Source organism: Pongo pygmaeus, chromosome 7, assembly GCF_028885625.2.
Source record: "Pongo pygmaeus isolate AG05252 chromosome 7, NHGRI_mPonPyg2-v2.0_pri, whole genome shotgun sequence".
NCBI lineage: Eukaryota > Metazoa > Chordata > Mammalia > Primates > Hominidae > Pongo > Pongo pygmaeus.
The window spans coordinates 64678046-64694006 of NC_072380.2; the positions used below are offsets into that span (position 1 = coordinate 64678046).

Below are 15961 nucleotides of genomic sequence, written 5' to 3' on the forward strand. Positions count from 1 at the left end.
CGCCTGAGGGCAGGCCCGGTGCTTCCTGAGCCTTTGACACCCAAAGCAGAATCTGACGCACTAAGTACCCAATGAATGGTTTTGAATACAGGGGTAGATAAATGAATATCTTTAATCTTAGGCATTTATGTTTCAGGCAGCTTCGCTGCTAATTTTACCATTTACACCAATAATTCAGAGTTTTGGTAAATTTTCTTTCAAATTTTAAGCCCTGGAAATGACTTTGGAGAACAGATGAGTCAATTTTCCAGAGAAGCCACCAGAGGGAGCACTGAGACAATTTTTGTAAGAAAAAAATACCCAGTATTATTAATTATTCAAGTCAGTTGGGTCTTTTATATAACTTCACCAGGTTTTACTCAGAAATGGCAATTTTTCTCATGACTGTGTAACCACATCTTGCATATTAAAATAAAAATTACAAATTAAAGTTAAAACCACATAACTGGAAATATTGATAGTTATAGATTCACTCTTAAACCAGAATTAAGAATTAAGAAACCACAATTAAGATAATTTTGACCAGAAACAATTTCAATAATTGTGTTAGTCTTCTGTATTATTTAGATTTTGATGATATGTTTGCACACAATTGTTAGGAAATTTAAATTTAAATTCTATGCTTATGTTTACATGATGAAGATACCAGGATTTTAATTTCACAATAGCTTTATTTGTATGTAATTTTTATATTATCCCATACATTTGAATTTCTCCAAATACAATCAATTTGAGCATAACACACTTTTTCTTTTCTTGAGACAGAGTCTCACTCTGTCACCCAGGCTGGAGTGCAGTGGAGCATCTTGGCTGACTGCCACCTGTGCCTCCCGGGTTCAAGCGATTCTCCCGCCTCAGTCTCCCAAGTAGCTGAGATTACAGGCGCCTGCTACAATACCCGGCTAATTTTTTGTATTTTTAGTAGAGACGGGGTTTCACCATATTGGCCAGGCTGGTCTCAAACTCCCAACCTCAGGTGATCCACCTGGCTGGGCCTCCCAAAGTGCTGGGATTACAGGCATAATTTGGGATATGACAAATTTTACATTTGTTGACTTTAGTGCAACCATGATGATATAACTGTTTTTAGTTTAATTCTTACAGAGGAAACTCTTTGGGAAAAAATAACAATAACAACCCTATAAGGTTTGTTATATTAATAACTCTTTTGTCCTGAGGAGAACAACATGTTTCTTCCGTGTTCTTTGTGTGTGTGTGAGATAAAGCAAGACAAATGCCTATTAATGCATTAAACAGGATCTAGTGGTGGGTCCAATCATATACTACAGTTTTGAAATAGTAATAATAAACCATGCTTTGAGAATTCTGCAATGCCTGTACTGAGTTCTGAACATTCCTCTCATTCTTGGTGACAAAGCCTTAGGTACTCCTAATTCTACTATAGTTTGTTGCCATGTTCATAGCAGAAATGCAAAATTTTAGTTATAGATTAGAGAGCCTTTTTTTTTTTCCTTTAATCCAAGTTCATAGATTGCTGAATTCTTTCTTTTTTCTTCTTTATGTCTCTTTTTATTAACTTTCAGGTTCAGGGGTACATGTGCAGATTTGTTATATAGGTAAATTGCATGTCACAGGAGTTTGTTTTACAGATTATTTCATCACCCAGGTAATAAGCATAGTCCCTGAAAGGTAGTTTTTCGATCATCACCCTCCTCCCACCCTCCACCTTCATGTAGGTCCCAGGGTCTGTTGTTCTTGTGTATTCTTAGCCACTGCTCTTTTGGCTCAGTTTAGCTCACAGTGCTGACAGTGATTCTATTTGGGAACAGTATCTGTGGGCACCTTTGTTTTTGATGCCAATTTTAAATCTTCTATTCAAACATGTAAACTAGTAACCAAACTAAAGCCTAGAATCGACTTACTGATAACAAAGGAAAATTTCCCTTTCAAAGAAAACAACTTTGGAAAGCCTCCATAAGCCAAGTTGAGAATCAAGAGACTTTTTTTTTTTTTAATTTTATTATTATTACACTTTAAGTTTTAGGGTACATGTGCACAATGTGCAGGTTTGTTACATATGTATACATGTGCCATGTTGGTGTGCTACACCCATTAACTCATCATTTAATATTAGGTATATCTCCTAATGCTATTCCTCCCCACTTCCCCCACCCCACAACAGTCCCCGGAGTGAGATGTTCCCCTTCCTGTGTCCATGTGTTCTCACTGGAGAATCAAGAGACTCTTGTCAAAGAATATTATATGTAAATGCACAGTAATAAGAAATTCGAGCTTTGGATTTCCTAAAATATTTCTGATGGGAGAGGAAATTCTTGGCAAGGTGGACATGAGAAGTTTTCCAGAACTCAAACATTTTCACATTTATCACACAGAAAATAACTTTGATTATCTATATATGTTGACTTTATCCACTTTATTAATCAGAACGTTCTGGCAGCCAGAAAATGGGTCTCTTAGGAAATGTGACATAAAACAAAAGCAGATTTAGTTAGCATTAATAACAATAATTCTTTGTCAACAAAATACATATACCATGTATATTTAGTAATTCTCTGTCACTTTTTCCTATACCGTGACTTAGTCATAGCTTTGGCATTTGTCATAATGACAGCCAAATATTTGGTCCAAAGTTACAAATGAAAATGTGCACAAATCTTTTTAAATAGAAGCAAATATGCCAGAAATGATTTGTATTATAAGTAGTTGAAAAAAATGGAGATTTTTGACTATACATATTCAACAGTTTATACTACAGTTTTTGAAAAATTTAAGACTTTGACTAGACATGTTTATCTTTATCTGCTTATATCTGTGTATCTATCCATCCACACACAATAGTTTATACTCTAGTATTTTTTTTTTTTTTAAATCAGACTTTGGCTAAAACAGCATATGCCTAATACCTAAAGAATTCTATAATAATACATTTTCTATGATTCTGAAGATACTTCAGATTTCCCAATGTCTCCAGTCAGTGTTAGAATTTTGCATATCTACCATTCCTTTTTTTAGTTATACTGGCCTGACAGTTAATAAAATATAGATGCTAAAATATCTGATAAGCAAGTTTTAAATATATATCAATGTAAAAAGTCATGCTTTAAATACTAAAAAACTGCACTTTTCCCTGCTTACTTTTATTATTGTTTCCAAAAAGTGAAAAGGACACTGCTTTTGTAATGGTTTAGTACAGCATATGAACATTTCTGTCCAAAAGAAATTTACTTTAGAGGCATGAAACCAGGCCACAGCCACGCTTGATGACACAAAGTTCTGAGAGGTAAATCATGAGCAGCAATTTCAGGTCATTTCCTTGAGCAGGAGGGCATTTCAGCTAAGAAAGAACAGCAGAAAATTCATGTACGCTCAGCATGCTGATTTACCCAGTGCAGAATAGCTCTTGTCTAGAAAGGAGCTAGATTAGAAGTCCAATTTTTTAAGTTTCATATAAAGGAGAATTAACAAATAGTGCTCACAAAGAAAATGGTTGAAAATGCTTGTACTGAACCACGTCGAAGTTATCTAAAGAAGTATGATATGCAGTCCACCCAGGTTCATAGTATTACACATCTAGATATATCCACTATGAAGATGTTTGGCAATGTACAGGCAAAATGTCCAAATGGCTCTTTTTTAAAGCTTCTATTTGGATATTTTAATACTGGAAGAGGGCTCTAAGAAATGAAAATAGCTGAGTATCTGCATCCCGTAATTAACCTATTATTCATTCATTCAATCACTCAACAAACACATATTTGAGGTCTTACTATGTGCTACATCTGAACTGCGTATTGAAGGCACAACAGTGAGCGAGGCATGCAGTCTCCGAACTCATGAGCCACAGATGGAGTTCATATTCATTAACTGAACATTTCCTCTGTGTCTCTGTGCTGTGCTGATCACTGGTACTGCAGAAATATAGGAAAAGGTTCCTACTTTCAGAGAGTTTACGGTCTGATGGTGGAGATGAACACATTCACTACAGGTGAGGCGTCCTGGTGTGTCCAGTTGTGTCTGGAATTGGTGGGTTCTTGGTCTCATTGACTTCAAGAATGAAGCCGTGGACCCTAGCGGTGAGTGTTACACTTCTTAAAGGCAGTGTGTCCGGAGTTTGTTTCTTCTGATGTTTGGATGTGTTTGGGGTTTCTTCCTTCTGGTGGGTTCATGGTCTGGCTGGCTCAGGAGTGAAGCTGCAGACCTCCTGGTGAGTGTTACAGCTCGTAAGGCGGCGCATCTGGAGTTGTTCTTTCCTCCCGGTGGATTCATGGTCTCGCTGACTTCAGGAGTGAAGCTGCAGACCTTCGCAGTGAGTGTTACAGCTGATAAAGGCAGTGTGGACCCAAAGAGTGAGCAGTAGCAAGATTTATTGCAAAGAGCGAAAGAACAAAGCTTCCACAGAGTGGAAGGAGACCCCAGCAGGTTGCCACTGCTGGCTCTAGGTAGCATGCTTTTATTCCCTTATGTGGCCCCACCCACATCCTGCTGATTGGTGGAGCCAAGTGGTCTGTTTTGACAGGGTGCTGATTGGTGCATTTACAATCCCTGAGCTAGACACAAAGGTTCACCACATCCCCACCAGATTAGCTAGACACAGAGTGTCCACATAAAGGTTCTCCAAGGCCCCACCACAGTAGCTAGATACACAGTGTCGATTGGTGCATTCACAAACCCTGAGCTAGACACAGGGTGCGGATTGGTGTGTTTACAAACCTTGAGCTAGATACAGAGTGCCGATTGGTGTATTTACAATCCCTGATCTAGACATAAAGGTTCTCCAAGTTCCACCAGACTCAGGAGCCCAGCTGGCTTCACCCAGTGGATCTCACACTGGGGCTGCAGGTGGAGCTGCCTGCCAGTCCCACAGGGTGCGTCCACACTCCTCAACCATTAGGTGGTCATTGGGACTGGGCACCATGGAGCAGAGGGCAGCACTTGTTGGGGAGGCTCCAGCTGCACAGGAGCCCATGGCGGAGGTGGTGGGGAGCGGAGGCTCAGGCATGGTGGGCTGCAGGTCCCAAGCCCAGCCCTGCCCCACGGGAAGGCAGCTAAGGCCTGGCGAGAAATCGAGCGCAGCACCCGTGGGCTGGCACTGCTGGGGGACCCAGTACACCCTCCGCAGCCGCTGGCCTGGGTGCTAAGCCCCTCATTGCCCAGGGCGGCAGGGCCAGCCGGCTGCTCCCAGTGCGGGCCGCCAAGCCCACGCCCACCGGAACTCCAGCTGGCCCGGAAGCGCCGCAGGCAGCCCTGGTTCCTGCTCGCGCCTCTCCCTCCACACCTCCCTGCAAGCTGAGGGAGCTGGCTCCGGCCTTGGCCAGCCCAGAAAGGGGCTCCTACAGTGCAGCAGTGGGCTGAAGGGCTCCTCAAGTGCCGCCAAAGTGGGGGCCCAGGCAGAGGAGGCGCCAAGAGCGAGCGAGGGCTATGAGGACTGCCAGTACACTGTCACCTCTCACTGGCATGAAATGCACATGAGGTGTTATGAGAATGCAGTAAGAAATAGATTTATGACAGTGTTTCTTCTCTAATAGCTGCTAAAGATGGTTTACTCAGTCATGAAGAAGTCGCCTTGTAGTCCTAAGCTGGGTGTTTTTTTATTGATCTGTTAGTTTACAGACCATATTGGCTATTTCATTTATCTTGAAAATGAGAGTTTATCACTGAGATCCCATGGGGCTTTATATTAATTGCATATTTAAAGAAAATTAAAAAAAGAAACAAAATAGAGAAGTAAATGATTAGGTATCATGATGTGGCTTTCGACTTATAAACCTGAATTTGAGGTTAAAAAAAAAAAAAAAAACAGGTTTCCTACTCTGCAGCTCATCAATTCCCAGCGGGTGGCCCCATGTAGCTGGAGGCAGGGCTTCCATGAAGTGCTGAGACCTTAAAGCTGTGGCCTTTGCTGTCTTTCGCCTTGCCTCTCCTTTGTAGCAGTCTTTGTCAATTCAAGGGCAAAAATGTGAATTATTTGGGGCATAAACTGCACAAATGTAGAGCAATTTTAGAAATCCAGTATAACTTAACAGATACAGGGCTTTCTGTTGTCTGAGTTTCAGAAGTCTGCCTTCATCTTTAGTTTTGCTGAAATGTTGTCTCAGGTTGCCTGAGTCTTAAGAAAACAGAATCTTGTTTTGTCTGTTTCATGTGAAAGGGGCAAACGCCTGTTCAGGCCTCGCTTCCTGCCAAGCAGTCTTCTGACATCACAGGCCACCACTTGGCTGCCTCTGACTCATTTTCTCTGTCTCTAGCACTGCTCTTCTCTCTTATATCACTCTTCTCATTTATTGTACATACTTCTTCGTGCTACCTTCAGGTCATCATAGATTAGTGTTTTCAAAACCCTGTTACTATCTCAGGTACCCATAAAATGATTCTTGTTTAAAGACTGAAAGGGGCTCTGTGATCATACACAACTGAATGCAGACAGAACTAGTCACTATGTTTGCCAATTTCATTAAGTGGGGGAAAAATAAAAAAACGTAGCCTTGGCAATTGGGGAGCTTCATTTAGACAAGTCGATTGAATGCTCTACTTCCTAACAGGGTGCTTTGATCTCAGATAAACACATACATTGGAAATTAATTATCCTAAAATGTTAGGTTTGCTTTTAAGAAATATTTTATGAAATGTTTCTGGTTATTTATAAGATATAATCTAAAGCCTTTATCTTGTCATTCAAGGTTCATCAAAGTTGAGCTCCAGTTAAATTTTTAATTTTTTTATTGAAGTGAAACTTACATAACATAAACACTTTTAAAATGAAAAATTTAGTGACATTTAGTACATTCAAAAAGTTTGGCCACCACCACTTCTATCTAGTTCCAAACATTTTTATTACTCCTAAATAAACCGTGTACCCATAGGCAGTCACTCCCTGTTCCTCTTTCCCCCAGCTGGTGGCAACCACCAATCTGCTTTCTGTCTGTAAAGATTTGTCTGTTCTGAATATTTCATATAAGTAGATTCACACAACATGTGACCTGCTGTGGCTGATTGCTTTGACTTAGCATAATGTTTTCGAGGTTCATTCATAGTGTGGTGTGACAGGAAAACCTTTTCGCCTACCACTTTAGGTTAAGTGGCTGTGGCCTGCTAATTTAGCTGACAATGGACAGATTAACAGGAGAAAAGATAACGTTTATTCATATGTAGAACACAAAAGAAGTGGCTCCTGAACTGCTAAAGATAGAAGTTTATATGGCAACTTTCACAGGGGAAGAGGAGAGGGGAAAAGGGGCTTCTACGGGCAGATCCAGTGGTTTCCTTATGAAAGACAAATCGATTTTTAGGGGAACAAATAGAAGATAAGAAAATTTGTGATGATTTTTGTTTAGGTAGGTACAAGTGGTCTTCATCTTTTTCTGGGCTGTAAAATTCCCTGGAGAGGGATTTTGTGGCAGCCTCACTCCTAGAACTTTCTGCTTCTAGTAGGATAAGGGAAGCTCCAAAAAAGCTGCTTTCTACATCTGTTGAATCTCAAATGCCTTCAGTTTAAAACAATCTTCGTACCAACTCTGGGGGCTGAGTGGGTCCCCATAGTAGCATGTCTAGCACTTTGCTGCTTTCTACAGTTGACAAACATTACATTCACCTATTCATGGTTGATGGACATTTATTTTCTACATTTGGCTATTACAAATAATGCTACTATGAACATTCATGTATAAGATTCTGTGTGGGCTTTTCTCATTTCTCTTGAGTGGCAGTGATTGGGTCATAGATTAACTCAATGTTTAACCTTTTGAGGAACTGCCAGACTATTTTCCAAAGGGGCCACACCATTTTACATTCACATCCTAACCAGACTTGCTATTATCGTTTTTTTTTTTTTTTTAATTGTAGCCCTTCTAGTGGGTATCAAGTGTTATCACACAGTGGTTTTGATTTGCATTTCCTTAGTGACTAATAGTGTTGAGCATCCTTCCATGTGCTTTTTGGCTGTTTGTATATCTTCTCTGGAGAAATGTCTGTTCAAGTCCTTTATCCCTTTTTTAATTGGCTTGTCTTTTTAAAATTGTTTTTAGAGTTTTTAAAAAATGTATTCTGGCTTCTAGACCCTTATTAGACATGATTTGCAAGTACTTTCTCTCATGTAGGTTGTTGTTTCACTTTCTTGACAATGTCTTTTAACTCACCAAAGTTTTTAAGTTTGATAAAGTCCAGTCTGTTTTTTCTTTTGTTGCTCATGCTTTTTGTGTTAATTTTTAAATTTTAAATTCAAAAACAAGATGAAGAGCTAGAAAAAGCATCTCTTTGGCTCAGTGTTATTTGAATGTCTTCAAAAAACTTATAGGAAAGTGGAATGATGAGTTCTGCTTCACTTTACTGTCTCTTCACTATATTTACTAGCTTGAAGAATAAATAAGAGGATTTTTTTTTTATATTTTGAAAACACGAAACTTTCTGAGAACTCACCACTTATCGGAAACACCGTTTTTATTTCAAGAGGCAAATATCTATCCTAAGAAATAAAGTACAGATTGCTCTGTTTACCATCAAAGGGCTATTTTCTGGAATTCTGCATATTATATATTTTCTTAGAAAATACTACAAATGTTTTCCCATACCAAATAACAAAATCCTAATTCTAACATACATATAAAAAGTGTCTTGTGGAAAATATTAGTATTTATTGGCTAAGTGTCAATATTAGCCAGGTGTCAAGTATGCAGGAGACCTTTGATATGAATTACACCTTTATATGAATTTACACCTTTGATATGAATTACACCTTGTCTCTGTGGTAGTTAATTTTATGTCAATTTGACTGGGTTAAAGCACACCCAGATAGGTGGTAAAGCATTCTTTCTGGGTGTGTCTGTGAAGGTGTTTCTGGAAGAAACTGGCATTCAAATGGGTGGGCTGAGGAAAAAGGACCTACCATCACCAGTGTGGGATGGGTACCATCCATTTGTTGAGGGCCCAAGTAGAACAGAAAGGTCTCTTTTTTAGAGCTGAATCATCCATCTTCTGCACTTGTGCGTCAGAGCTCCAGGTTCTTGGGCCTTTGGACTCCGGGACTTAACACTATTGGCCCTTTGTGTTCTCAGGCCTTCAGCCTTAAACTGGAAGTCACACTCTCCGCTGCTTTGGTGTTCAGGCCTTCAGACTCAGGCTGAATGACACCCCTCACTCTCCTGGGTCTCCAGCTTGCAAAGGGCAAATCATGGGGCTTCTCAGCTTCCATGATTTCATGAGCCAATTCCCATCATAAATCCTGTCTTCTATGTCTATGTATGTCCTACTGGTTTTGTTTCTCTGGAGAACCCTGACTGATACATTCTCTTAACACTTCAGAAATAGACTGTATTATCCATATTATTATGACACTCTAGGGCTAAGGGAAATTTTATAAAATTGGCCTTAAGTCATTCAATTTATAGCTCATAAATGTAACATGAGCTAGACAATTTCAGTTTACAGCCTGATGACAACAGATGCAACATTCCAAAGTGATGTCACTTTTTTGAAAAGTGAATGATCCTACTTTTCCCCTGCCTGTAACCTTTCAGTGGATCCCATCATTTTTAGACTGAAGTGTAAGCCTTACAAGGCCTTTCCAATTCTTTGCCTTTCTCCCCCACCTCATTGTTTCAGCCCTCCCTCTTCTTTCTCTTTCCCACCTGGTGGCCTTATCTGGCATCCCTAACATTTAGCCTGTTGCTCCTATGGCCAAGAGCTGAAAGGCTTCATGATGTGTTCTTTACTAAATGTATTATCTACAGTAAGGAGAGTGGAGAAACCTAGAAAGCAAGATTTTGGTTAGAATTCTATAAAACCCTCAGATATCCCATCTAGAGTTGACTTTTTAAGATGTATGGGATGTGTCATTCCTCCGGCCTGCATATTGATGTCAGCAAATTGAGAAATGGTCTCCCAGCCCCCATGATCCTGGCAACCACATGTGTCCCCTGATTGCCAGCTGCCATAGGCAAGAGTAAAGGGCCAGAGAGCTGTGTGATCTTGGCAGCTCCTTTCTCCTGCCACCCTTTCTCCTAGTACCCATTATGTCAGCACTTCAATCTGCCTAGGAGGACATCATACATTGTAGTACAAGACCCCTTGCTTGTCTTTCTGTCAGTTGCCCAAAGAATCCCTAGACTCCTAGATCACCACTCAAGACTTGAACTCTTGGCCATATAGTCTGGTGATGCCAGCGGCCATGGTGTCTGATACTTGAGTTTTGCTCTGGCCGTGGTTCATCTGGTCTTACGCACCTTGGCTTCAAAGTTCTTCTAAAGCTAACCTCACAGTCAGATACCTGGATAAGTGATCAACAGCAGTGTTACCTGAAGTCTTTATGTATCTTATCTGTGCACTATCATCCTTTTCTATAAATGTGGGTTGAGGCCTGAATACTAATTCAATCTCACTAGCACCATCCATTTCTGAATCAATGGCAAATGTTGCATTGTCAATATCAAGCTCAAGCCCAGAGTCGGCAGATGTTTTGGTCCATTTGTGACTATGGCCTGTTTCCTTGTTGTTCTGTGTGGATGCACCACTACAATGCAAACCATCAGCATTCTCTTCTGCTCTGCTACCATTTTCAGTCTATTGTTTCTTGCCTCACTGTAATCTGCTCCTGACTGGTACCTTCAGTCCTTCTTTAGAGCTGAGACTGAGTGCTCACTGATTACTGTGCTTGTGGATGCTGGCTAATACTCTGTCTCCAAGAGCTTCGTACTTATCATGACGTGGGTAAATTTTGCTGATGAGTGCATCAAACATTTTAGACTAAAGTATAAGGCTTACAAGGCCTTCCCAATTCTTTGCCTACCACCCCACCTCATTTTTTGTTAGCCTTAGCTCTTTTTTTCCTTTCCCACCCTGTGGCATTTTCTGGCATCCCTAACATTGAGCCCATTGCTGCCACCACCAAGAACTGAAGGATCCCCTTAGTGATCTTTTGGAAACTAGATTTTTTTTTGACAGGTAGAGTGTTTTTTGCTGTCATTTCTAAGGACTGTGATGATGCAGTCTGCACAAAAATGATGTAAACACTCCTTTATGGTCATGGTGTCTTTCAACACATCCAAACAAATTAGACCCATTATTTCACTCTGTAGGCTTTGAGGTGAAGCCACAATTTCTAAGCCATCTGTTACTGCCTCTTCAGGTGTTCGTTATAATTCATATAAACTGAACTCCCATGTTTTGGTTAATGGTTGAGATCCATTTGTTTGCACAGCCTGAGACATTACAGCTCCTGCCCCCAGCCCAATTTTCTTTTTGACCTAGACTGGTTTACACTATTCAAATATTTTCCCCTTAATTTATGAGTTTCTTTTTGGAAGGGACTCCGTTTTCAGTAGGTTTTCTTTTCTCTTAAAAATATGTCTAAGTTTGGCCAGGTGCAGTGGCTCATGCCTGTAATCCTAGTACTTTGGGAGGCCGAGGCAGGCAGATCACTTGAGGTTAGGAGTTCGAGACTAGCCTGGACAACATAGTGAAACCCCGTATCTATTGAAAATACAAAAATTAGTCTGTCCTGGTGACATGCACATGTAATTCCAGCTACTTGGGAGGTTGAGGCATGAGAATCTCTTGAACCTGAGAGGTGGAGGTTGCAGTGAGTCAAGATAGCGCCACTGCACTCCAGCCTGGGCAACAGAGTGAGACTCCGTTTCAGAAAAAAATTAATTAATTAAAACAAAAAATATATGTATAAGTTCTTTTCCACAAAGTTTGGTTCCATTTGAAGTACACTTCTGGCCCAGAAATTTTTCGTAGTTCTTTACTCTTAAGTAAAGATTCAATTGACCATCTTTTCGCCTTTCCCCCTCAAAAGGTCTTTAGGCCTACAGAATGTTATATAATATGTATTCTGACTTTTCCCTAGAGTCTTGTATATTTTCTTTTCTATATAAACTGCAGTATCTTCATGAAGACTAAGGGGCAAATTTACTATGCTTAAAGACAATTCTCATAGGATTATTCTTTACATAGTATTTTCTTCCATAATTTTCTTATTTTAGAAACAAGTGTTTATTGAGTTAGTGTCCATTGTAATGCAATGTTATTATTTTTTATTCCATTCTTTTCCCTTGTAATTTTGGAATTTCTGGTCCTAGAAAGAGAATCAAACAAAATCTTAATGTTAATCTATGAGAAATTGGTTCATTGACAGATTTTGCTGAAGAAAGAAAAATTAAATTGGTTGTGAAATGTAGTCTTCAAGTGTATATTTGAGAGTGCTTTTGGCCAGGTGGGGTGGCTCACACCTGTAATCTCAGCACTTTGGAAGGCCAAGGTGGGCAGATCACCTGAGGTCAGGAGTTTGAGACCAGCCTGGCCAACAGGGTGAAACCCCATCTCTATTAAAAAAAAAAAAAAAAATTTAGCTGGGTGTGGCAGCACACACCTGTAATCCCAGCTACTTGGGAGGCTGAGGCAGGAGAACCTCTTGAACCTGGGAGGCAGAGGTTACAGTGAGCCAAGATCACACCACAGCATTCCAGCCTGGGTACAGAGCGAGACTCCATCTCAAAAAAAAAAAAAAAAAAAAGAGTGCTTTTTTTTGGTATTAGTTCTACTGTCACTTCAGGTCATTTATTATATATGTTTGATTTTTTTCCTGTTAAAATACCAGATATATGGAGACATTTGACACATTAGCCTTGATGGAAAGTATAAGATACATTTAAAGTGGCCGGGCGCGGTGGCTCACTCCTGTAACCCCAGCACTTTGGGAAGCCGAGGCAGGCGGATCACGAGGTCAGGAGATTGAGATCATCCTGGCTAACATGGTGAAACCCTGTCTCTACTAAATATATAAAAAATTAGCCGGGGGAGGTGGTGGATGCCTGTAGTCCCAGCTACTCGGGAGGCTGAGGTAGGAGAATGGCGTGAACCCGGGAGGCGGAGCTTGCAGTGAGCCAAGATCTTGCCACTGCACTCCAGCCTGGGCTACAGAGCAAGACACCATCTCAAAAAAAAAAAAAAAAAAGTTATGTTTAAAGCTTCCCTATTTTTTTTTTTTTTTATTGGTAGCCACATAAGTTTCAGGAATAATATGGCGGCCAGGTGCAGTAGCTCATGCCTGCCAGCACTTTGGGAGGCTGAGGCTGGTGGATCACCAGAGCTCAGGAGTTTGAGACCAGCCTGGCTGACATGGTGAAACCCCATCTCTACTAAAAATACACACAAAAAATCCGGGAGTGGTGGCAGGTGCCTGTAGTCTCAGCTACTCGGGACCCGGCTGAGGCAGGAGAATCAGTTGAACCCAGGAGGTGGAGGTTGCAGTGAGCCAGGGATGGTGCTACTGCACTCCGGCCTGGCAACACAGGCTGACTCCATCTCAAAAATAATAATAATAATAATAATATGGTACATAGAATGAACAACAGAAAAAAATCCAGTTTGCTTCCATTAGAAAAGTGTGTTTAGCATTTTGAGTTGCCACATCAGCTTATAAATTTGGTGCGCTCTGCTAATTACACCTTGTGGAAGCAGATGAATGAAACTTGAGCCCTGCTTTGATATGTAGTGAAAGATTATTCTGTAGAAGAATGTCAGCTAGTAGGGTAAAGTCATTCTGCTTTTAATTTGTATACTGAGGGACAATGTTGGGTGTTTGGGAGCCAGAAGGCTTTATGCTGACAGGTTAGAAATAAGATTGACTTGTGTGTTATTTTTCATCTCTCTCCTGACTCTAGGTATGTTTCCAAGTTTATATTATCACACTATTTACAAACATATGTTTTCATTGAGAAATTAATCACAAAGGATTTTTGATAGATAGACCTCCAGTACCATTATAACTAAAGTCTGTCTAGTTATTGTACATATTTATCCATCAGTTTCAACAGATTGGGGCTGGCTTGGTGTTCTAAATGTATTTAAAATCCTTTTCTATAGGGTTTATTTTTTGTTTTGTTTTGTTTTGTTTTTAATCTGTGCTGTGAAATTTGAAAACCACTAAAAATGAAGGGAACTTTTTTTTTTCTTTAGACAAAGTCTCATTCTGTTGCCCAGGCTGGAGTGCAGTGGTGCAATCTTGGCTTACTGCAACCTCTGCCTCCTGGGTTCAAGTGATTCTCATGCCTCATTCTGCTGAGTAGCTAGGATTACAGGCACGTGCCACCATGCCCAGCTAATTTTTGTATAAAAATCAAAGGAAATATTCAATTCCTTTTCTGATGTAATTTAAGTGTATAGATTACTAATGCATGTCCCCGGTTTTGTGATAAAACTTCTTAGGTTTTATTGATGAAGTTTTAGATTCATAGTTGTGTTAAATCAGTTAAATAGGTTCCCATTGTGAATATTAATTGAAATTTTGTCTTTAGGCAGAGAGTTATTTATGAATACAAGCTCTGTGCCTAGAGAATGTATGTGTTTTTATCTGTTAGTATGGAAGGATATAAACTACATCATTAGTGAAAAGAAAAAGACTTGAACTCTTTTCCCTGTCTCCTATCCTTCCTGAACTACTGAAAATCCTCTCTTGCAGCCTCTGGAGCTCGTGGTGCATCCCCAATAAATTCCTTAGGGACCTCCTCTGACCCTCTTCCTTCTTGCTCTGACCAAAATCATGATCTTATCTGAGAATACTGCCTCCCTTGTAGCTCTATCAGTTGGCATCTATTTTCATTTCATTAAGCTCTGTAACACTAGGCCTGGGGGTAGAGTACCTGCTCACCTTGCTCACTGCCACATCCAGACTAGTGTCTCTTCCTCCTTCTGAAAACACCCTGGCTTTGCAGCTCATGCCATTAGTCTATATTACTCACTAACCCTCCTTAGCACAGTCATCTCCAGGCCCTGTCCTGCTCTCCACGTTAATGGAAGATGTTGGCACCTGCCCTGCCACTCTGTCCAACACTCCTGTTATAATTCTAGATCTTTCAGTATCCACACAGATAATCCTTCCAATATTTGCCTTCTTTTTTCCTTGTCTGCTTCTTCTACATTGACCTTGTGCCAAGACCAGCTCAGTCATGGAGACCCTAACCCAGCAGCAGTAGAGAAATTAAAGACACACACACACAGAAATATAGAGTGTGGAGTGGGAAATCAGGGGTCTCACAGTCTTCAGAGCTGAGAACCTTGAACAGGGATTTACCCACATATTTATTGACAGCAAGCCAGTCATAAGATTTCCTAAAAGTATTCCTTATGGGAAATAAAGGGATGGGCTCTGGCTAGTTATGTGCAGCATGAACATGTCCTTAAGGCACAGATCACTCATGCTATTGTTTGTGGTTTACGAATGCCTTAAGCAGTTTTCTGCCCTGGGCAGGCCAGGTGTTCCTTGCCCTCATTCCAGTAAACGGACAACCTTCCAGCATGGGCGTCAAGGCCATCACGAGCACATCACAGTGCTGCAGAGATTTTGTTTATGGCCAGTTTTGGGACCAGTTTATGGCCAGATTTTGGGGCCTGTTCCCAACATGTTCCCCTTCTTTGTTTTGCAAAGCGATAAAAGCAAAGGCAGCTTTGTCATGATGAGCTACTTCTTGCAGGAGTCAGGATCTGCATCTGCAGAGGCAATGGTGATCACTTCTATCATAGCTACCATTAAATTATTGTGACTGGTTGTCCTGCTTTCCTCAGGTTTTCTTCCGCCATCTGTGACAGCTTCTTGATCTGTCCCCAGGTGGATGGCTGTGTTCAACGGGTGTTGCTTGTGACAGTTGGGGTCCTCCTCAGAGTCAGTCTCAACATGGCTGCAACTGGGGGGAGCTTGGGATACTCCCAGAATCTCTTCCTCAGCATCTGTTTCATGGTAAGGTTTCAGGTGTCTCGATGGTATCCAAATTGGCTGTTGATTTTGGCCTGGAGAAACACAAGCATAACCTCTACCCCAGGTTATTATTTTACCTATTTCCCAACTTTTTGTTATTGGATCTCTCCACCAAACCAGTTGTTCTGCTTCTGTCTTTGCAGCTGGTTTCTGTAGATGCTGTTAGCATCTGGCCTTTAGGCAGGCAGGCTCAAAAAATTTAAAGTTAATAACGCTAGATTCAGTTGCATATGC

At 40.7% G+C, this 15961-nt stretch overlaps 1 pseudogene; it reads right to left on the reverse strand.

The window, feature by feature from the left end:
- Positions 1–10095: 10095 nt before the first annotated feature.
- On the reverse strand, positions 10096–11180 carry LOC129042076 (E3 ubiquitin-protein ligase RING2-like; annotated as a pseudogene).
- Between the last annotated feature and the right edge of the window lie 4781 nt (positions 11181–15961).